The sequence below is a fragment of the Pan troglodytes genome, chromosome 13 (genome assembly GCF_028858775.2).
Source record: "Pan troglodytes isolate AG18354 chromosome 13, NHGRI_mPanTro3-v2.0_pri, whole genome shotgun sequence".
Classification (NCBI taxonomy): Eukaryota; Metazoa; Chordata; class Mammalia; order Primates; family Hominidae; genus Pan; species Pan troglodytes.
Window position 1 is genome coordinate 85,744,159 of NC_072411.2, and position 25,657 is coordinate 85,769,815.

A 25,657-nucleotide genomic window follows, 5' to 3' on the forward strand; every position below is an offset into this window, starting at 1 on the left:
CGGCCACGTTAGAAATGCAGACTTTATTACGAAAACATTATGCTAAGTGAAATAAATCAGACACAAAATGCCACATAATATATGATTCCATTTATGTGAAATGTCCAGAGTTGATAAATTCAAGTGACAGAGGATTAGTGGTTACCAGGGCAGAAGGTTGGGGGAATGGACAGTTACTGCTAATGGGTATAGGGTTTCATTTGGAGTGAAGAAAGTGCTCTGGAATTAGTGGTAGTGGTTGTGCAATCTTGTGAATATACTAAAACCCACTCCGTTGTACATTTGGAAAGACTGAATTTTATAGTATGTGAATTATATATTTAAAATGCTATCCATATTAAATACATACATATATGCCTAAAATGAAGATAAAATAAGGATGATTTTAGGAAAACAAAATCTGGGTGAATTTGAATTTTTCACTAGCAGACTTGTTCTGCAAGACGTACTAAAGAGTTCTTTAGGCTAAAGGTAAATCCTCACAGGTAGAAATAGGCAACTACTAGAAAAGGATGCAAAGAATGCAAAGGATGGTTATGTGAGTAAAATAAAAATGAATATTTACTGTTTAAAACAAAAAGTAATGTCTCTTGGGGTTTGTAACATACAAATTACATGAAAACATTAGGACAAATTATAGAAGGAAAATGGATTTAAACTCTTGTAAAGTTTAAATCCATTTAAACTTTTACAAGTTTGCATCATTTGAGCTGTGCTAAGTATTGATATAAAGACTGACACTCCTACATGCAGGTGACTAGGGAGAACAAGTAAGTCTTTGACATTGTTGGTGGGGTTGGAAATTACTTTGAAAACTATTTGCCGTATCTACTAAAGCTAAATAGCATTTCCACTCCTGTAATTGCCTGACAGCTTCTTCCTGCCTGCTACACAAAGAAAATTAATTCATAGAGACCATAGCATTGCAGTAAAGAGTTTAATTGACCAGAGGCAGGCCACATTGTATGGGAGATGGAGTCATTATGCAAATCAGTTTCAAAGGCCTGAAGGTTAGGGGTTTTTTGATGATAGTTTCATGGGCAGAGGGCTAGGGTATGGGAAGCGCTGATTGGTTGAGTCAGAGATGAAATCATACTGCTTAGGTGATGGTTGCACCAAAATCTCACCAATACCACTAAAGAACTTACTCATGTAACCAAACACCAACTGTTCCCCAATAACCTATGGAAGTAAAAAATTACCAAAAAAAAAATAAAAGAAATCATAGAGAATCAAAGCTGTCCTGTTGCTTGAGTCACTTCTGGTTGGGTCCACAGGAGTGGTGGATGGGTACAGGTAAAGCCATTGGTCATCAGACATGCAAAAAACCTCAAAAGATATCTCAAAAGGTCAATCTTTGGTGTTACAATAGTGACATTATCTGCAGGATTAATTGAGGAAGTTGCATATCTTGTGACCTCTGGAATAATGGCTGGCAATCCTTTATGTCTACACCTAAGCACAGGTGTCCCCAAACCCCTGGGCCACAGACTAGTACCATTCCACAGGCTGTTAAAAACTGGGCCTCACAGCAGGAGTTGAGCACAGGCAAGCAAGTGAAGCTTCATTTGTATTTACAGTGGCTCCCCATCATTGCATTACTGCCTGAGCTCTGTCTCCTGTCAGATCAGCAGCAGCATTAGATTCTCATAGAAGCATGAATCCTATTGTGAACTGCACATGTGAAGGATCTAGGTTGCCTGTTCCTTATGAGAATCTAATGCCTGATGATCTGTTACTGTCTCCTATCACCCCTGGATGGGATCATTTAGTTGCAGGAAAACAAGCTCAAGGCTCACACTGATTCTACATTATGGTGAGTTGTATAATTACTTCATTATATATTACAATGTAATAATAATAGAAAGTGTACAATAAATGTAATACCCTTCAATCATCCTAAAACTACCCACACCCCCTAACCCCCCCATCTGTGGAAAAACTGTCTTCCACACAAAACCAGTTCCTGGTACCAAAAAGGTTGGGGACTGCTGCCTTAGGAGAATTCAGGCTCCTCTATCCTCCTAGCCTGGTGGTCTCTCATTAGCTTAGCAAAGGTAACTGAGTTTTGGAGAAGGACTAATTGAAGTATAAACTAAATGTCTCCCAAAGTTAGTTTGACTTAATCCCAGGAATAAAGGCAGCTTGAAGGGTAAAGGCAAGAAAAGGGTTAGCTAGATCAGATCTCCCCCACTGCCATAATTTTCGCAAAGGTGGTTTTACTCCTGGGTACCCAACAGAAAGAAACAGTATGTGTACCTAAAGACATGTTCAAGAATGTTCATAGCTTTATTCATTATAGCCAAAAATTAGAAACAACTCAAATGCCCATCTATAGTGGAATGAATGAATAAATTGCAGTGTATTTATGCAATGCAATATAACACATTAATCAAAAACTACTGCTGCATTCAACAACATGAATTAATCTAACAAAATGTTTGGCCAAAGCTGCTGCTGTGGTCTAAATGTTTGTGTGCCCATGAAAATTCAAATATTGAAACTTAATCCCCAATATCATAGTAGTAGAAGGAGGCAAGCCTTATATCCTCCTGATAATTGTGGTTATTTACTCCTACCAGGATGGTAAAATTCATTTCTTTGTTCCTGTTCTCTTGGCCCAAGAAGCCCAAATTTACCATAGAACAGTCAGAGCATAAAAACTGATAAGCCCTTACAGTGTGTTCCCTGATAGGGGCATTCCTCCTCAACAAGGCAGAACCTCTGTATCCACAGAAGCAAAAGTCACATGGATAGGAAGCACAGATTCTTCCAGTGGGTCACAGATAATGATGGGATGTGGACCACTCTTATCCCCACTCCTTTAGGACCCCTGTATAGTAACTATTGGACACAGCCCTAAAAAATGATCATAAAAAGTGGGCATATACTGCATTCTGCAGTTGCATCCTAGAGCATGGCACTGTAAATAAAAGAAAATGACCAAAGTGAGTCTTAATCACTTTAAGAGGTTCATTTGCCAAGGTTAAAGATACACTCAGGAAAAAGAATACAGAACCACAGGAAAAATCTATGGTCCTTGCTTTTTTTTTTTTTTTTTTTCTCTGAAGAGGGTCTGGGGAACTCAATGTTTAAAGGGAAAAGAACAGGTATTGGGGAAAAGAGGAAGAAGGAAAAAATTTTAAAGGGAGGGTATATAAAAGAAGCAAGCAGGCCAGGCATGGTGGCTCACACCTTAATCCCAACACTTTGGAAGGCCAAGGTGGGCAGAGCACCTGAGGTCAAGAGTTCGAGACCAGCCTGGCCAACATGGTGAAACCCCATCTCTACTAAGAACACAATAATTAGCCGGGCTTGGTGGCAGGCACAAGCAATCCCAGCTACTCAGGAGTCTGAGGCAGGAGAATCAACTGAACCCAGGAGGCAGAAGTTGCAGTGAGCCGAGATCGTGCCACTGTGCTCCAGCCTGTGCGACAGAGCGAGACTCTTTCAAATAAATAAGTAAATAATAACAAAGTAAAAGCAGCAAGCAATTGCATTATTTTAAGTCTTTGATCAATGTTCACTAAATACACATTTTACATGTAAGAAGGGGTAGAGGAATAGTTATTAATGCATTCGTCTCCTGCTCAGTGAATATTCATTTTTATGTAAGATTTAAAAAAAAAATAGGGAGGAGAAAATAGTCAGATATGCATTTGTCTCCAGTGAGCAGAAGGATAACTTTTTGGTTCTGTCCTTGGTCCCACACCTGCCAAGACAAGCTATCAATTTACATTGTCAGGGTGAAACTCAGCAGAACTGTTTTAGGGTAAAGATCTTGGGGCCCAGAAGAAATTTTTTCATAGGCAAATTATGAGGAAGGCCTGTAAGCTTTTCTTTTTTAAATCTATGTAGCTATCTTATTTAGGAACCAAATGGGAGGCAGGTTTGTGTGACCCATTTCTCAGTCTGACTTTTCCCTTTGGCTTAGTGAGTTTGAGGTCCTGAGATTAATTTTTCTTTCACAGCATCTATATGTGCAGGGTTTCATCTCAATCTGGCTGCTTGGCTGCAACTTCAAACAGATGTTTCATCATTGTGTCAGGATAGCAGCTTCTAGGTAGTATGATATGTAATAGAACAAATACATTCATAATTGAAGTCCCATTGCTGTATCTCTTTTTCTGTAAAGTTCCTTCTGGCTCTATTTATGCCCAGTCCTCTATGCACCACTAGCGAATAGGGCCTGATAGGGATGAAGCAACTGATCACAGGGCATCAAAGACTGTGTAGCCTGAGTGGCCTACCATGACCTTGGTTCTATGAGACTCACAAGTCATGGGGTCAGTAGGCCCAGCAGTAATCCATCATATAAAGGAAGTGGGACATAGAGGACTGATGGGGTATGAGAAGGGTCAGAAAGTACAGGCAGGTGGCTCAAACTTCTATGTCCAGTGATATGTGGGTAATATTTAAAAACTGGCCATCTGGATAAAATAATGCTCTAATTTATTTCTCTGATGTAAATACTCTGACCACAGTTGATTTGCAGCTCCCAATGCCATTTCCCTGAACACAGTTGGAAAATGATGTACATATTTGCTCCTACCAGCACCTCTCACTCTTCCCACATCCATATCTATACGGGGGTGAAGGGAAGTTCCTATGGCCAGCTGTACAATTCTCTGCTGAAAATAACATGGCCTTCTTCAAAATCTTAAATATCTATATTTTGATTCTCCTATTGAAGCTTGGCATAAACTCTATATGGTGTCTTTTCCCACCACAGAAAGCTGTAATACCCTCGTGTTCACTGGGTTTTACAGCCCATCACAGACCAGAGCTGATGCAAGCTCTTTCCTGCTCAAGGACAACTCAAAGTAGACAGCTCTCAATGTCATGTGATAAACAAGTCAAAGAAATAGTCCCAAGTTCCTAGCAGGCATTGTGTTTATGATTTAGAAATAAGAGGTTAAAAATGCAATAATTTGTCCTTTTCTTTTAAAGAAAAATCCCAGCATGATCCAGCATGACACACCTACTGGATCCCTAACAACTTCACTGATGTGGCAGGAATTTGAGTCTCTACAGGGCTTATCTCCCACACTCTGAAAAATATATGGATTATAAAGCCTTCCAACATACTTGCCATTTCTTATTCATCTGATTCAGTTAACCCAATGTCATTGACACAATATACTAAAGTGATGTTCTGCAGAACATCCAGGCAGTCCAAATCTCTTCAGACTATAACCTAACAGATTTTGTCCATTACCCACAAATGAAAATGGCTTCTGTCTTTTTCCTTGATAAGCATGAGAAAGAATGTGTTTAGTAGATCAACACCTACATACTGCATGCCTCCAGCAGACATCTAACCACATCTGACAAAACAGTAGCCATTGGAGCAACTGCTTGGTTGAGTTTTGGGGCTCCATTGCCATTTACAGGATCTGTTTGATTTTTGCTTGGGCAAGACTGGTGAATTGAAAGATATATGATGGGAACTATGACCGCTGCATTCTTTTAGTCTTTAAGGTGCTTGCACTGATCTCTGCCACTTCTCTGTTCTCCTGTACTTCTCTGCCTCTCAAATGAGATACTATCTTGGCTATGTGGGCAGTTTCAGAGACGTCTACTTGACCATCTATCTACAATGGATTTTACCCCATAGGCTGCACATCTTACCAAATCTTATTTTTCATCCCCATAGTTCTCTTCAGGCCAGGCCTCCTCTGGCTGCAATTTTTGACTTTGCTACCTCATTATGATGATTGTACCCAGCATGCTTTAGATAGTTGTGCTGCCCTTATGTCTATGTAATTTTTGGATCCTATCACTCCTATTGTCACAAGATAGCCCATTTTATTACAGCATTCCCAACCATCAGCCCCACCCTGGAGTGGACTGCCACAAATAACCTTCATAATGCTGGGGCGCATCTCAAATCAATGGTCACCTGGGGACAGAGATGGAGAGATGAAAGGATTGCAAAAAGGCACAAAGAAACTTTTGGAGGTGACGGAAATGTACAGTGTCTTGGTTATAGTGGTGACGTGTATACATGTGTCAAAACTTATTGAATTGTATACTTTAAATATGTATTGTTCATTGTATGCAAATTGTACCTCAGTAAAGTTGTTTAAAAAAACTAAGCCTAATAGTGGATTTACATTCAAAATAAAAACGGATGCAGAATACAGATGCTGAACAAAAAATTAATGTCTGTTTCCATTTAAAGATCAGCTTGTCTTCTATAATATGGTAAGAGAAAATTTTTGAAAAGTATTTTTAACATATTTAATACTCTTTGTAAAGTGTCACAAAAACAAATTAAGCAAAAATGATCAACCATTAGCTGACAGGCTAATGTTTCATATTAATTATATTTCAAAATTCTATGTAGTGTTCTAACCCTCTAAATGATATGCATGAAAAGAATGAATCACAATTTCCTCCACAAAATCTGAAGGGTTATCAAAGTTCAGTATTGAGGCTTGAGTTTTTTCCCTTAATGTTAACATCACAAAAGATGTATTGTTTATACATAAAACTAAATTGACTATATTGCACTAAAGTAACACATTTTATATAATATTAATGATTTAACAATTATGAAATATCTTAAACTCAGTTTGCCTAAATAAGTCACTTGCCTGACATAAAAATATCAAACAATAGTTTTGCAAGATCTTTTGAATGGTGTGACTATTATATGCTTGATCTTTCCAGGTTTATCTAACTATACCTGGATTAACAGCAACAACAAAAACTAATTGCATTATGGCAACTTAATAACTTCAGAGAAATTTAAAATTCTTCCCTCCAACATGATTGTCCTTAATGTTCATCATTTCTGCCTAATCCATAACTAAAATTGCAGTAGTGGGTATTGATTTATGTATGTATTAGAATGAATACATGACTTTCCATCTTTAGTATGTAAACCATTTTGTTCTCTAAGGGGTTCCCCCCAAGGAAATGAACATTTTTATTTTTAAAGTTTATATGGAAAGGCAAAAGGACACAAATTTCAAAGACAGTGTTGAGGGGAAAAATAATTGAAAAAAAATGTATCAAGGTGAGACAATTTCCTCTATCAAATATCAAGATTTATCATATGACTACATTAAGTTAATCATTAAACGAGGGTGATGTTGGAGCACACCAGAAAGTCCAGAAATAGTCCCACATATCTGGAGGCTGAGATATGACTTAGAATTGTATATTGATTCAGTCGTTTCATTCTCATGTCCCAGACATAAAATTATTTTTCTTTCACTCAATAGTGCTTTGCATAATAAAGTATACAATAGTAACACCAAATAGTTATTGGGGTCTCATCTCGAGCCAAATACTTAGTTAGCATTTATGACTAAGTACTTCACATGCAATATTTCATTGAATCATCACGTAAGATAGTCACAATTGCTAGTAACATTTTCTAAGTGCAGACACAGAAATAGAAGAAAATAACAAATATTTCAACTACACAGAAATTTTAAATTTTTGTTTATAATATGACCCTATAAAAAGCAAAATGAGTAGCTGTAGTTGAGACCCTAAGGAGGAGATATTTGCAATACATATATTTGATAAGTGATTAATGTCAAGAATATATAAATATCTTATAAATATCTCCTACAAGGCAGCACCCACCCACTGGCCCCACCAAGACAGAGTCTTGCTCTGTCACCCAGGCTGGAGTGCAGTGGCGCGATCTCAGCTCACTGTAACATGTGCCTCCCGGGTTCATGCAATTCTCCTGCCTCAGCCTCTTAAGTAGGTAGGATTACAGTGTGCATCACCATGCCTGGCAAATTTTTGTATTTTTAGTAGAGACGGGGTTTCACCATGTTGGCCAGGCTGGTCTCAAACTCCTGACTTCGTGATCTGCCTGCCTCAGCCTCCCAAAGTGCTAGGATTGCAGGTGTGAGCCACCACGCCCAGCCTACAAGGCAGTTTTAAAAACACAACCAAATGGAAACATGAACAAAATAGACTAGTAGTTAGAACCTGGCAGAGGAAATCCAAATATGAAAAGAGTGTCCAAACTCACTAGTAAAAAAACCGCCACCACCACCAACAACAAACAAAAACAAAAACAAATTGAAAATATCAGATTCCATTGCAGGTCTCTCAACTTGGCAAAAATTTTAAAGTCTGACAAAATTAGTGAAGGACAAAAAACTCTCATATACTGCTGTGGGAATGTAAATTCACATTAGTACTGTGAAAATCAATTAGCAATACATATTTAGGTTAAATGTTGTGCTCCATGACCCTGTAATTCCTTCCTCTCCTATGTATGGTCTGGAAATTTTCATACACGAAACATACATACACAAAATCAGACATGTTACAAGAATGTTCGTGGAGCATTCTTAAAATCGGAAATAGTCATCAATGGAAAATGGATACATAAATTGAGGAACACTCACACAAAGGATTTTAAAACACTGAAAATAAACTAGAATTAACATATCATTCTGAATGAATCTCACAAAGATAAGTAAAAAGCACGTTGCAAAGATACATGTACTGTGCTCCATTTTGTTACACATTTGACATTTTATCACTCCCTCTCCGATTTAACATTTCTTACTTTTGGTTTTTCTGAACATCACGATCTTAGATGTCCTGCTACATTACTGGCAAATTCTCAGTCTCTTCTGTTTTCCATCTTATTTCAGGATTTGTTAATGTTGGAAGATCACAATAATCTGCCCTTAGACATTTTCTCTTATGAATTTTCACTTTTCCTTCTTGATCACATCTTTTTTCATCGTTTTAAATACTATCTATGCACTGATGACTCCTAGAAGGCCCCAGGCCTTTTCTCTGGATTCCCGATTCACATATACAACTATCTATTGCCATATCCATTTGGATATCTTATTAAATATATCAAAAACTTAACATGTCTAAAATATCTTCCTTGCTGACTTTCCAAAACCTGGCTCTGTCCTTTGTCTTCCCCACTGCAGTTAATGGCAACTTTATTTTTTCTTCCTGTCCCACTTGAAGAAATTGGACCAATTACCTTACACCTCCTGAATTTGTCAGTGTCGTTAGCCTGTTTCTCTAGCCCGTATATTTCTAGTTAATTTTAAGTCTAAGAACTTGGTCAAATTCAAGTCGTGGTTAAAACTGAACACTGAGTTAAGGTAATGACCACCTGATACCTCCATTGTCTAACTGAAGAAAGTGAGCTAGCTGGTTTAACACTGTATTCGATTTCTATTGCTGCTGTAACAAATTATCACAAACTTAGTGGTTTAAAATGACAATAATCCATTATCATACAGTTTGGAGATCAGAATTCCAAAATGAATCAGCAGAGCTAAGGGTCTGGGGGAGAATATATCCCTTGTATTTGCAGCTTCTAGAAGCTGCCCGCCTTCCTTGGCTCATGAACCTGCATCACTCTGACTTCTGCTCTTGTCGTCATACCTTTTACTCCAACTCACTTAACCTTCTTCTTATAAGTCCCCTGAAGTCTGCAAAGTCTCTTTCACCATGAAAGACAACTTTCATGCTTTAAGTGCATTATTTCAACAGGAGTCAGAGATTAGGATGTGAACATCTTTTGGAGGGGAAGGAAGGCATTACACTGCCTGCCACAGGCACCACACAAATGTTCATTTCTCCATCAGTCTTTCAACCAGTGGTTTTAGCACCATTGTTCATCATCGCTCAAGTCAATAATTCTAATAAAGATTGAAAAATAATAATTTTTTAAAGTGAGGCTATTTCTTAAACCTAAAATTCAAGTACCACAGCAAAGGCAGAAAAAAACATGCTTAAATCTTTTCTTTTGATTTCCATTTTTTAAAGTAAAAAAGTTAAATAACAGCTTTGAATGCTGACAAATGAATTTCTTTGGTTTTCCTAATCATTCAGTCTCAATGATTTTTGCAGAATATAATTTCAACAATTGTAATACTCATCCTCTTATGCATATTGTCACAATTTTGGCCATTGGGAGTTCCTTTGAGCTGGCTCCTGTGTTCTTTGACATGACACTATCAATCTTTGAATCCTCTTTTATTTATAGTATAATTACATGCCCTAGGACCACCTTGTACTTTCCTTGACCCACATTTCAAATCAACCATTTCTCCAAGGAGGGAAATAGTATTAGAGGACACAACCCTAGTGCTACAAATCATCATTGTTACTAGGGTGAAATTGCTTCTAAGCAATTTCAGTGGACAGAGATATATAAATTAATGACTTTATATTTGATATACAATACAATTTCAATATGTTTCCCTCCTTTTATTTTATTCTTGCATATATTCCAACTTACACAAAAGTATTTCTTTTTGTTGTTATATTAACATTTGTTTCATTCAACAGTATAAAGAGTATCAATATAAAAATAGCAATATTACCTTTTAAAAGTTAAACTAATATCCAATAAAGTTTTGTGTAGACATAGCCAAACTCATTCTAAAATTTATTGTAGAAAGGCACAGGACCTACACTAGCTTGAATAATTTTGAAAAATAAGCATAAAGTGGGAAGAATCACTTTACTCAAAACTAGGGCTAACTATATAGCTATAGTAATTGAAACAGCATGATATTGGCAGAGAAACAGACACACAGATCAATGAAACAGAATAGAAAACCCAAAAATAAAGCCACACAAATATATCCAACTGATTTTTGACAAAGGTACAAAGGTAATTCAATAAAGGCTAGTCTCTTATTGGAGCAATTGGACATTCATAGGTTAAAAAAAGCACAAAGAAAGTAGACATAAACCTCACACCTTATACGAAAGTAAACTCAAAATGAATCCAAGGTTTAAATTTAAAGTATAAAACTATAAAACTTTAGAAAATTAAATAAAATATTTAGTCCTTAGGGCTAAGAGTTCTTACATTTGACAATAAATTACAATTTATAAAAGAAAAAATGTATCACATCAAAATTTAAAACTTTTGCTTTCCAAAAGATCCTGTAAAAAGGATAAAAAGATTAGTTACAAACAGAAAATATTTATAAACCATATATTCAACAAAGGACTTGTAGCTAGAATATATAAAGAACTCTCAAAACTCAACCATAAGGCCGGGCACAGTGGCTCACGCCTGTGATCCCAGCACTTTGGGAGGCCAAAGCGGGCGGATCACAAGGTCAGGAAATCGAGACCGTCCTGGCTAACACGGTGAAACCCCGTCTCTACTAAAAATACAAAAAAAATTAGCCAGGTGTGGTGGCGGGCGCCTGTAGTCCCAGCTACTCAGGAGGCTGAGGCAGGAGAATGGCTTGAACCCGGGAGGCAGAGCTTGCAGTGAGCAGAGATCGTGCCACTGCACTCCAGCCTGGGTGACAGAGCGAGATTCTCCCTCAAAAACAACAAGAACAACAAAACAAAACAAAACAAAAAACTCAACAGTAAAATGCAAATAAAATAGTTGAGTTATAAAATGGGCAAAAGACATAAAGAGACATTTACTGAAGAGGACGTATAGATGGCAAATGATCACATGAAAAGTTCAGTATCATTAACCATTAGGGAAGTGCACATAAAACAACAAGCTACCTACCACTACACACCTAACAGAATGGTTAAAAATTAAATAAAAATAGTGATGAATATCTAATGCTAGAAAGAATGTGAGAAACTGGATCAATCATACATTATTAGTAGGAATATAAAATGATATAGCCAGTCTGGAAATGAGTATGGCAGTTTCTTATAAAACTAAACATATTTACCATATTGCCCAGTTGTATTCCTAGTTGTATTCCTGAAATTTATTCCAGAGAAATGAAAATGTACGTCTACCCCCAAACCTGCACATGAATGTTTATATCAGCTTTGTTTGTGAATCTAAAATATAGAAACCACTTAGGTGTCCTTAAACAGGTGAATAGTTAAACTGCGGGACATCTATACTTTGAAATACTACTCAGCAATAAAAAGGAACTATTGATAACATGAAACAGTTTAGATAAAGTTCAAGGGAATTATGCCAAGTCTTGAAGTATTTCAAAAGTTTCATTTTATAAAACTATTATTTTTTGAGACGGAGTTTCACTCTTGTTGCCCAGGCTGGAGTGCAGTGATGCAATCTTGGCTCACTGCAACCTCTGCCTCCTGGGTTCAAGCGATTCTCCTGCCTCAGTCTCCTGAGTAACTGGGATTACAGGTGAGTGTGCCACCACACCTGGCTAATTTTTGTATTTTTTTTTTTTTTTTTTTTTTTTTTTTTTTTTAGTAGAGATGGGGTTTCACTGTGTTGGCCAGGCTGGTCTCAAACTCCTGACCTCAGATAATCCACTTGCCTTGACCTCCCAAAGTGCAGGGATTACAGGTGTGAGCCACCACGCCCGGCCCGAAATTTTACATAACATTTTTGAAAGAGCAAAATCACCAGGGCCTATTCTGGGGTGGGGGGAGGGGGGAGGGATAGCATTAGGAGATATACCTAATGTTAAATGATGAGTTAATGGGTGCAGCACACCAACATGGCACATGTATACATATGTAACAAACCTGCACGTTGTGCACATGTACCCTAAAACTTAAAGTATTAAAAAAAAAAAGAACAAAATCAGAGATGGAGGACAGATTTGATGTCAAGGAAGGCAAATAACTTTGACTATAAGGAAGTAGAATAATTGAATCTCATGATGAAACTCTTCTGTATCTTGACTGTGGTGGTCACATGAATGTACACATGATAAAATCACAGAATACACACACACGCATGTAAAACTGATGAAATTTGAGCAAAGTCAATAGATTGTATCAAAATCAATTTCCTGCTTGTGACATTGTTCTATAGTTAGGCAAAATATTACTGGGGAGGGAAACTACGTAAAGGAAGAATCTGTATTTCTTACAAACTGCAAATGAATCTACAATTATCACAAAACAAGAAATTTTAAAAGACTAAACAACCAAAAAAAGTTCTATTTATCTTTACAGTTCTTTTTATTCTTAGAATGCACCGCACTAAGCATATACAGTCAAAAAATATATATTCTAAAATCAGTTGAAATAAATCTTTTGTGGATTTATATTACCAACGCAATATCTAGTTGGATTTATTTGCTCATTTGTTCCCATTTGCTTTCAATATTAGGGATTTCTTACTAAACTGGGCTGTGTTTTCTCAACAGGTAGTGTGTTTACACGATTCAAGAATTACAACATAAAGAGACACCTAGAAAAGTCTTGTTTCCCTTACCGCCTCCTCCTTTATTTGCCCTCTCAACCCCTTGTAGGTAAATACTTTTATTTTACAAACAAATCCTGAAAGTGTTTGTTTAGCATGCAAATAATTGCCTTATCTTACTAAAGAAATCAGCATATACTATGATGCCTGTTGCATGTTTTCCTCAGTATGTCTTAGAATAACGATATATTCTCTGTCATAATACACAGAATATAGCTTCATTCTATTTTTTATTAATTTCAACTTTTATTTTAGATTTACGGTATACATGTGCAGGTTTGTTACCTGAGTATATTAAGTGATGCTGAGGTTTGGGTACGATTGATCCCATCACCCAGGTACTGAGGATAATATCCAATAGTTTTTCAACCTTTGCTCCCCACCTCCTTCCCCCTTCTGTACTTTCCGGTGTCTATTGTTCTCATTTTTATGTCCGTGTGTACCCAACATTTTGCTCCCACTTCTGAGAACACTTGGCATTTGGTTTTCTGTTTCTGCATTAATTCACTTAGGATTATGACCTCCAGTTGCACTCCTGTTGCTGCAAAGGACACAATTCATTCTTTATGTGGCCGTGCATCATTCTTTTTAAAAACTATTATACTCCACTGCATGGATGTACCACAGGTTACTTAATTAGGTCTCTTTTGCTGGACACTCAGCTGTCAAGTAATACCACATAACCTAGTACATATGAAATTTCTTATTCAAGTATATCTGTATAATGTATTTACAGAAATTTGATTGTTAGGTTTAAGGATTAAAGAATTTGTAATGTTCTTAGATAGTGCCAACTTTTCCTTCATAGGTATTGTACCATTTTGTACTCTTTCCAGAAATAACAAGTGTCTCTCCAATAGAATTTTCAAACTTCTGTATTTTCCTCAATTTGATGGTTAGAAAATGGCTATTACCAGTTAATTTTTATTCATTTTATTGAGAGAAGTTGAATATCTTTTCAAATACTTAAATGCCATTCATAAACTTTCTGTGATTTGTCTTTTATGACTTTTGTTCCTTTTTTGGTTGGCTTTTTCTTTCTCTTCTCAATTTCTAAGAGTCACAAATACGTATATGTAGATATATAATTTACATATTACATATTTCAAACATATACTATACAAAATATGATTATGTATTTGCTATATACTTATGTTTAATATATGTATGAATATATTGTGTGACATATATAATATATATTTATGTTACATATTATATATTCATAATATATTTGAAAATCCTATAAATTGAAGCTTATATATTGATATATATGATTATTCCTTTGTAACATGACTTGCAAAAAGATTCACACTCTATTGATTTTTGTCTTTATCTTGATTTTTGCCATGTAAAATTTGACAATATAATCAATATTTTATGTATTCTGGGTTTTGGATATAGGTCTTCATTTTAAGATTTGGTTTTATTTATTTTTGAGACATTGTTTCATTCTATTGCTCAGACTGTAGTGCAGTGGTATGATCATGGCTCACTGTAGCCTCAACCTCCTGGGTTTGGGCAATCCTCCCACCTCAGCCTCCTGAGTAGCTAGGACAGCAGGCGTGTGCTACCATGCCCAGCTGATTTTTTGTATTTTTTTGTACAGATGAAGTCTCCTTTTGTGAACAAAGCTGGTTTCACACTCCTGGGCTCAGACAATCCGCCTGCTTTGGCCTCCCAAAGTGCTAGGATTAGAGGTGTGAGCCATCACAGCAGGCTTGGTTTTGTTATTTAGATTTTTGGTCGGTTTTAACTAGTCTTGATGTATGACGTTAGGTATCAGTCCAATCTCATCATTTTCCAAGTGGTTATCCAGGTATCTCTGCATCATTTAAGAAAAGTTCCATCTTTGCTTTTTAGATTTGAGATACTACTTTTATCAGATACTAAATGTTCATGTGTATTTTTCCATTTATTAATCTGCTAACTTAATTATACTCTAAGGTTTCACTGCACATCTTAATATCCAATAGAACTTAACCACACATACTTTTTTTATTCCAGTGTTTTCATGATTGTTCCTCCTAGTTTAGATGCATTTAAAGTTACCTTATGTGGCCAGGCACAGTGGCTTAGAGGCCTATAATCCCAGCATTTTGGGGAGAACAAGATGGGAGAATCACTTAAGCCCAGGAGTTTGAGACCAGCCTGGGTAACAAAGCAAGACCCCATTTCTGAAAAAAAAAAAAAAAAAATTAGCCAGGCATAGTAGCATGCACTTGTAGTCCAAACTATTCAGGAGACTGAGGTGGGAGGATGGCTTGAGCCCAGGGATTTGAGGCCATAGAAAGCTATGATCATACCACTGTACTCCAGCCTGGATGACAGAAGGAGACCCTGTCTCATTAAAAAAAAAAGAAAAAGAAAAAGAAAAAGAAAAGGTAAAAAAAAAAATCGTATTTAGTTCAGTTCAGCAAAGAGGGGCAGGAATGAAGAGTTGGCATTTTTTTCTCTGAAATCTCATTATTTATAAATGAATTTAGGGAGAATTGACATATTGACAATCTTCATATCTAAAAACATTGTACATTTTTCCACTTTATGGTTTATTTTTGTGTCGCAAAGACAAGAATCAACTAAAAAAACTATGTGTTTTACTATTTCTGTTGCTTTTATAAATGGGTTCTGTCTTCCATTTTATATGAAAGATTCTTCCCCTCTATTTACATATGTTTTGCTCGCTGACATGTTCTCCAGAGCATATAACACCATGGACATGTATAGTAGGTGCTCAATAAGTGTTTGTTAAATGAATGAATAAAAAGATTTGTCCTGTGTATTTGAGGGATATATACAAGTACAGTGAAAATAAAAGGAATATCTAAATGCCAAGTTAATATATGAATATGAAATGAACTCCATGTGCATAAATTCTGCCATTTGTATTCATATATTAGCTAACTTACATAAAACCTGTAATTTATATAACCTATAAAAAGGGTACTAAAGGTAAAGAGAATATTTTCTCATATCTTTCACGAGGTTCTTAATTCTACTATCAGGGCCATTTCATGGTCACTAAGATGAGCCCTGTGTTTGGCTTGATGTTCTGCTGTTTTGAAATTCTTAATTTTTGAACAAGAAGACCCATAAATTATGTGGTCAGTCCTGAGGATATGAAGTATAAACAGACCAAAGAAAATTTTAGGCATAATAGAGTCAGTTTAAATAAGAGGTAGAGGCAGCCAAGACAAGGCCACTCCTAGATACTACCACACGGTTGCCCCTCTACTCAGATGCTGTTAAAAAGAGGCTTAGACCAAGCCCTACTTTTTCACAGTATATCCTCTACCCCTTTTCTTTTTCTAACTACTCTCAGCCTTTGAAACACAGCTAAAATAACACCAATTCTGTAAAATCAGGTCTCCTAATAGTTCCCACTATACTTTGTTCAGAATTTTGAATATTCACCACATAATTTTCAAATATATCTTTTTATACATCTCTCTGGGCAAATTTTGGTGTTGGAATTATAGAGATCTTGGCTGAAATCCCAGCTCACTACTTTAAGTCTCTGGGTTTTTATCCGTAGAATCAAGTTAGTAAATACCCACCTTCTTAGAGTTGTTTAGAGAATAAAATAAGAATATGCGTGATTTCAAGAAAGCATGTTCTACCCATTGTGTTGGTTCCCAGATAATAATTCCCCTAAGCTCCCTTTCTCTAGGAAAAAAATTATGTTGTATTGGCCTTTATATTCTTAGGACAGAGCAAAATATCTGACCTGTGGGAGTTCAAATGTTTATGGAATGCCCAAATGTATGAATGATCTAGTCTCATGCATCAGAGACATAGAATGACCTCTGGCTCCCCAATCTGAAGCTTTTCCCTGGTTGGAATTGCACTGTCTCATGGGTCTTTGGCTCCCAGAAGTAATAAACCATGCTTTACTTGACTGGTCTCGATAGCCAACGTGTTCGCAGCTCTAATGCTGCCTAATTTCATTTTTATTCAGCAATTCTTCTCAGAGGCTTTCCCAGAAGACCATGAATAAACTATTCCAGGTGCCTCTCCTTCTCCATCCATTGACCTGGCCAAGTACAGAGACTTCCGCTGCTGGGATTTCAGCAAGAACCAAGTCATCACTTGAAAAGCTATTTGCTCTGAAATAAACCACAACTTTGTGTGCAAACGGAAGATGCTGTTTCTCCAAACTTTAATCATTTAGCTTCCAATAGCATTTACAAAGTCTATTAATCACAGTCACAAATTAAGCTGCACTTTTAAAGTAACCCAAGGAATGTTAAACAAGCAAGCTGGCCTTCTGCGGTCACTTTTTCCCTTGGAATAATTGCACATTTCAGACACAGCATGAAAGGACTAAAATTCAAGGCAAAGGATTTGAGCAGAGGATCACTGTGGAATAGTAGTATAAGATCACTAAGATACATTTATATTTGATACATTATTAAGTTTTGAAACTTTGAAGGGTAATCTATTAAAGAAGTAAAATCTTAAGTTGAACTTGGTGGAGAAGGGAACACGGTCAGGAGGAAGGCAAAGAGAAGCAGAGAGTCTGGAGAAGTAATAAAAAAGAAGTAGGATGGGCAACAATTTCCAGGAAGAATTAAAGAGGAAATGTGGCTCAAGTATCACAATTCCCTGAGAAGAAGTCTTCATCATAGAAGGAGGGGAAGAAAAGGTTAAATATACACAGGAGTGGGTTGGGCCAACCCATCTGCTGAGTCTGACATGTATAAAAGTGGCTTGCTCCAGCATTGCATCAACATTATCGTGTGGGAAAGTGAGAGGTGGAGTGTGGTAGAGGCATTATGAATCACCTGCTTAGACCTACTTCTCAAAATTGTTGCTTGGAAATTATCTCTTACCCAAATAGAGGTACAATGGAGGCAACGGTAGCAGTGACTCAGGAATGGTCACTGAACAGAATGTGTATAAGTTCCTCAAGATAGTAGTTAGGCAGAGAGCCAGGCACAGCCACCCAGCTAGCCAAAAAGGAACAGAGGGAAGAGAGTGGCTGTGAAACATTCCAGGAGCCACTTTCCAGCCTTTGAAAATTAGGGGAAGGAAAAAAAAAATCAAAAGAGTTTTACACATGATGCTACCATTTTCCATTCTCACTACATTCCTAGGCCAGTGATCTACTAAACTATCAATGAAAGTCAGTATTTTAAGAATTCTCTGTAAATTTCTAGATATACAATCATGTCATCTGCAAACAGGGACAATTTGACTTCCTCTTTTCCTAATTGAATACCCTTTATTTCCTTCTCCTGCCTAATTGCCCTGGCCAGAACTTCCAACACTATGCTGAACAGGAGTGGTGAGAGAGGGCATCCCTGTCTTGTGCCAGTTTTCAAAGGGAATGCTTCCAGTTTTTGCCCATTCAGTACGATATTGGCTGTGGATTTGTCATAGATAGCTCTTGTTATTTTGAGATACGTCCCATCAATACCTTATTGAGAGTTTTTAGCATGAAGGGTTGTTGAATTTTGTCAAAGGCCTTTTCTGCATCTATTGAGATAATCATGTGGTTTTTGTCTTTGGTTCTGTTTATATGCTGGATTACGTTTATTGATTTTTGTATATTTAATCCACCTTGCATCCCAGGGATGAAGCCCACTTGATCATGGTGGATAAGCTTTTTGATGTGCTGCTGGATTCGGTTTGCCAGTATTTTATCGTCTCAGCCCAAAATCTCCTTAAGCTGATAAGCAACTTCAGCAAAGTCTCAGGATACAAAATCAATGTACAAAAATCACAAGCATTCTTATACACCAATAACAGACAAACAGAGAGCCAAATCATGAGTGAACTCCCATTCACAATTGCTTCAAAGAGAATAAAATACTTAGGAATCCAACCTACAAGGGACGTGAAGGACCTCTTCAAGGAGAACTACAAACCACTGCTCAATGAAATAAAAGAGGATACAAAGAAATGGAAGAACACTCCATGCTCATGGGTAGGAAGAATCAATATCATGCAAATGGCCATACTGCCCAAGGTAATTTATAGATTCAATGCCATCCCCATCAAGCTACCAATGACTATCTTCACACAATTGGAAAAAACTACTTTAAAGTTCATATGGAACCAAAAAAGAGCCCGCATCACCAAGTCAATCCTAAGCCAAAAGAACAAAGCTGGAGGCATCATACTACCTGACTTCAAACTATACTACAAGGCTACAGTAACCAAAATAGCATGGTACTGGTACCAAAACAGAGATATAGATCAATGGAACAGAACAGAGCCCTCAGAAATAATGCCGCATATCTACAACTATCTGATCTTTGACAAACCTGAGAAAAACAACCAATGGGGAAAGGATTCCCTATTTAATAAATGGTGCTGGGAAAACTGGCTAGCCATATGTAGAAAGCTGAAACTGGATCCCTTCCTTAAACCTTATACAAAAATTAATTCAAGATGGATTAAAGACTTAAACGTTAGACCTAAAACCATAAAAACCCTAGAAGAAAACCTAGGCAATACCATTCAGGACATAGGCATGGGCAAGGACTTCATGTCTAAAACACCAAAAGCAATGGCAACAAAAGCCAAAATTGACAAATGGGATCTCATTAAACTAAAGAGCTTATTCACAGCAAAAGAAACTACCATCAGAGTGAAGAGGCAACCTACAAAATGGGAGAAAATTTTCGCAACCTACTCCTCTGACAAAGGGCTAATATCCAGAATCTACAATGAACTCAAACAAATTTACAAGAAAAAAACAAACAACTCCATCAAAAAGTGAGCGAAGGATATGAACAGACACTTCTCAAAAGAAGACATTTATGCAGCCAAAAAACATATGAAAAAATGCTCACCATCACTTGCCATCAGAGAAATGCAAATCAAAACCACAATGAGATACCGTCTCACACCAGTTAGAATGGCAATCATTAAAAAGTCAGGAAACAACAGGTGCTGGAGAGGATGTGGAGAAATAGGAACACTTCTACACTGTTGGTGGGACTGTAAACTAGTTCAACCATTGTGGAAGTCAGTGTGGCGATTCCTCAGGGATCTAGAACTAGAAATACCATTTGACCCAGCCATCCCATTACTGGGTGTATACCCAAAGGACTATAAATCATGCTGCTATAAAGACACATGCACACGTATGTTTATTGCGGCACCATTCACAATAGCAAAGACATGGAACCAACACAAATGTCCAACAATGATAGACTGGATTAAGAAAATGTGGCACATATACACCATGGAATACTATGCAGCCATAAAAAATGATGAGTTCATGTCCTTTGTAGGGACATGGATGAAACTGGAAACCATTATTCTCAGTAAACTATCGCAAGAACAAAAAACCAAACGCCGCACGTTCTCACTCATAGGTGGGAATTGAACAATGAGAACACATGGACACAGGAAGGGGAACATCACACTCTGGGGACTGTTGTGGGGTGGGAGGAGGGGGGAGGGGGGAGGGATAGCTTTAGGAGATATACCTAATGCTGAATGATGAGTTAATGGGTGCAGCACACCAGCATGGCACATGTATACATATGTAACTAACCTGCACATTTTGCACATGTACCCTAAAACTTAAAGTATAATAAAATAAAATAAAAGAATTCTCTGTAATTTTGCAGCATGAGTAGATAATTTCCTAATTGGTGGCAAGTGGATCTGAGTTTGAATTATACTTCTGCCATTTACTGGCTATGTGGCGATGGCCAAATGACTTAAGGTTCTAAAGGATCCATTCCCTATTTATAATAGGGGAATAACAACACTGATTCACTGTATTGTTGGGACAATTAATTCTTCAGAAAAAGAATATCTGACACATGATAAAAACTTACTACATGTTATAGGTCTTGTACCACATTCTTTAAATTCTTTCATGATTAAAAAAAGTCTTAGTCTTTTTTGCCTTAAAAAAATGAACTTTGGCCTCAATGTTAAAATAAATAAAGACTGAATATTTAAAAGTTAATATAATAAAGACTAGAATATTAAGGTACCTAAGCAAGAAAATAAAACAATATTGAAATCTATCACAGTCAGAATGCTATGGACAAGAAGTCTCAGACAGATTGTTGGTAATTATTTCCTCTGTCAACTTCAGAGGTAGAGTTGAGTAGGGATGAATTTGAATGATACAAAATTTTATTTCAGGTCCTCCAAAGAATTATAAGTTTGAATAGTTTTAACATCAATTCAGAATATTTCTGCATGAAATTCTGCTTTACATTTCATTAAATAAGTGAGGAAAGATATTTGGACAGGGTCTTGAACACAAGGCCAAGGAACTCTAATTTTAGTTGATAGAATACAAGAACCAGCAAGGACTTTAAATAAAATTATTAAAAGTATACTTTATGATATTATTGAGAGTATAGAGAGTATATATATTGAAGAGAAAATTTGCTTTACTCAAAAACAGCATTCAGTTGGCACAAAATATATGAACCAAGGCATAGGACAGGTTGGAAGGACAGAGGCAGATTCAATGTCATCACAATGAGATAATCTTTCAAGAGCAAAGAGGTCAAAGATGAAGCTAATTTCTTAAGAACAATAAAGATTTTGAACAGCCTCTGTGGAGTGGTGTTATAAAGATCCAACAATATAGCAATAGAGAAGTGATAATCTGTAACAAAGGACCAGTTTGTAGGAACTCACTCTGCACAATTAGGACTTCTCCAAGCAATAGTCAACTGATATACAGCAGGTAAGTAGGGCAATTGAGCATTGAACAATCAAGATAGAAACAACATAAAATCAAGAGTATGAAGAGCCTGTAAATAGTTGCAAGGGAAATGTTGAAACTACCTTAATGTTATACTATAATTATTAATGTTCATGAATAAAAAAATTGAATATCTTTTCTCTTAAAATAACTTTGGTGTAGGAAGAACATACAAATGATATGTAGTTTTAAGTGAAGGGGTTCTTTATTTAAATAACAAGAAGTATGATGTCTATGCTAAGAATATTATGATTCTTTATTTAAATAAAGCATGATGGGTAGAGAAACAAAAGAACACCCACAAAAAATCCTGAAGCTTTATTGAATTTTTCTCCTAAAGCTTACAGAGGACATAGTAATTATCCTGTGAAATTCCCTGCTTTGGTGTAGAGATAGTAAGACTAATGTGGCTCAAGGTAGTATTGGGATATACCACCTTGTAAAATAAAGACTAGAGTAGGGATTGTAAGGAGGGGAGGAGAGTAGCATTTATTGAAAATCTACTGTCTTCAAAGGTTCTAAAGTGCTTCATATTTGCATTTTTATCTTTCACATGTTGACCTTTTGCAGTAGGTATTATTAACCCCACTCTAGAAATGAGAAAACTAATGTTCAATGAGGTAAATTAACTGACTAAAGTCACTCAGCTGGTGGATAGCAAAAGAGCCAGAGTTATAACCCAGATGTGTTTATATGGAGCCAAACTCCATATTCTTTCCACGATGATATTCAATCCCATGTGAATATTGCCTTGTGGAAAATGATGGAAAAGAGATCAATATGACCATTGTCATTTTCAATATACTGTATTTAAAACAAATCTTAACATGCTTTCCTCTCTAGCTTACAACAGAGTTATAACAGATAAGTGACTAAAAATAGCTTCTCTTTTCAAATGTGTCATTTTTATCCTTTTATGGATTGTATGTTAAAGATATACCAAACTGTGCAATAACAAGTTTTTTCTGAGATGTCCAGCCCAATAACCTATTACCTTTCTAATGTTTATTTTTAAAGTAATAAAGAAACTCTAAAATCAAGAAAACCACTTATGGGTTGTTTTGGCATGGGGTGGTTAAATACATTCTTATTTTTGTTGCTAAAAAATAAATTAAAAATTCCAAATGCATAGCTCTGTGTAGGATGTATAATTGAGTACATTAGTGAAAATTTCAGCAACACTATGCCAAAGTTATTTTTACAGAATTACTGAATTTATATAAAATGATGTCAATATAAATAAGTTTGACCAGTGGAATTAAAAAATGCCTCATGTAGAGAAATGGCTGGACTATTTATATACAATATACAACTACTCCTTCACAATTTTTAAAATTCTTATAAAAACTAATTTATGTCATTTAGTTTTCTACATTTTACTTTTTCATTAGACAGGGAAGTTTCAACCCAACATGTTATTTGCAAAGAAAATAATTAGGCTTGTGTAGAACACTATTATGTTTCTTAGAAGGTTTTTTGTCCTTTTAGAGAAGAAAATAACATTTTCTTGTAACGTTCTTTTACATTCACTGAAAAAGAAGATCTATCCTGAAATTTAAACACTAAGTCATCCTTAAGAAAACGCTTGTCTGATTTAATAACAATGATTAGGAAATTATTCAGTCTCCAGTATTTTTGAAATGTTGGCCTTTTACCTATATTTTAATGCCGTACTTTAATTCTGTTAATAAATTATATTAACAAAAGCTTTAGAAAATACCTAAAATATAGAACATGTTATTAGGTTTTGTTCCTCTGCTTTCAGATATTTGGGACAGGAGATCATAATAGCTCATTAAATCTACTTATTTATCTGAGAAGTAAAATTCCTCTGGAAGTTATCTTTACCTAAGAGCAAATATATTCAAGTCACAGGGAATTTGGTCCTCTTATTCTGTAGGTATGATTGTTAAAATGAGCCAACCCTCTATAAGGGCAAGTAACGACATCTCTCAAGTTTTTATATATGTCTTCCACTTTTGACCCAGTAATTATACTCCTAGGAATTTAGCCTATAGAGATGCACACAAGCACTTAAAATATATGTGAAAGACAATTATAATTGTAAAAGTCTAACTGAACAGCAGTTATAGATTGAATAAATTGTGTTTAAACAATTAAATGCTGTGAATCCTTTAAAAGGTGAAGCTAGAACTATATGTATTGACATGAACCGAAGTATACAACATATTGTTGAGTGAGAGAAGCAAGTTACAGAGTAGCATGTATATTGCAGTCCTACATGTTTTATTATATAGTCTGGAAAATACAGTTGAAATTTTTAGTAGAGGCTATCTCTGTTTCCCACCTGCAATTTCACTGTGAATTTTTTCCATTTACATACTTCTATATTGCACTAGTTACAACAGTACATATTGCTTTTTTTTTTTTTTTTTTTAATTTTTTTGAGACAGAGTCTCTCTCTTCGCCCAGGCTGGAGTGCAGTGGCGTGATCTCGGCTCACTGCAAGCTCCACCTCCTGGGTTCACGCCATTCTCCTGCCTCAGCCTCCCGAGTAGCTGGGACCACAGACGCCAGCCACTACACCCGGCTAATTTTTTGTATTTTTAGTAGAGACGGGGTTTCACCGTGTTAGCCAGGATGGTCTCGATCTCCTGACCTCGTGATCTGCCCCAGCTCAGCCTCCCAAAGTTGCTTTTATTTTTTAAACCACCCCTATTTAATTCAATTACTTTTAAAGGAGGCAATCTACTGCAATATAATCTATCACTGTTATTATGGATCTAAAATACCTTAAGGAAAAAAATCTCATAAGCTGTCTTATGATTTCATTTTGTGTCTCAATTCCCAAGGCCTCCAATATGTAATCCTTCTGCAAGCTGCAGCATCTTTGTTTGGGAGTTGGATAGTTCCTATGGCGGTCTCTGGTTAAGGTCCTGGCTATTGCTGCGTTAGTTCCTGCCTGTTTCAAACCTCCTTCTCCCATATCCTCAGAGTTTACATGAGCTCTCCAACATCCTTTACCAAATTCTTTTTAGTCCTGCTGAGTTTCTGTTGCTTGCACCTAAAAACCTACTACACTTTGTCTTCAGAAGCACCATGATGGTAAAAAAAAAAAATAGTTCTCTAATTCCTCTCATCTCTCCTCAGATTCTGAAAAGAGATGCCCCAATCAACAAAAAAGATAATTATGATTGTTTTCAAAGGTTTTGCTTGGAGATACTTAATTCTATTGCTATTCTTCCTGCCCATCTTAACACAGCTCAAGTTCCCAGAGAAGAGAAATAATTAGCTATGGTATTCTACTCTAAAGGACTTTGCTGCTATACTCACCTCTATTTCCTACAGAAACTCTACTACTTAAGCAACACCTCTAGGTCACCGAGGTCGCAGGGAAGTCACGGGTTGAAATTAGAATGTTGCTGCTTAGAGACTGTCTTAGTATCTCATTCATTTTACATGTAAGCAACACTGTATTCCACATCCATATTAAGTTTCACCAAATTTATTCTTCCTTAACCTGTTACTATTCCTTAAGTATAACACAGATCACTGTATTAAAATAAAACTCCAAATGCCAACCACCATTCAACTAAACATTTTCTTGATACTTCTTTCTTAAAAATGTTCTTCTTCTACAACTTCTCTTTTATGCTCCCTTAGGTTCTCATATCATTCTTCTTAGACATGGAAGGAAAAGCAACCAATTAAAAATATAAAACCAAAAAGGAAATATTTACATTCATTCAGATATTTATTGAACACCTACCATGTGTCATTCTTCTAGATGGTTAGTGGACATCAGTGAGGAAAAGGCTCTTTGTCTCAATAGTCTATGTAAAATACTCCCCTAACTATTTAACTTTATT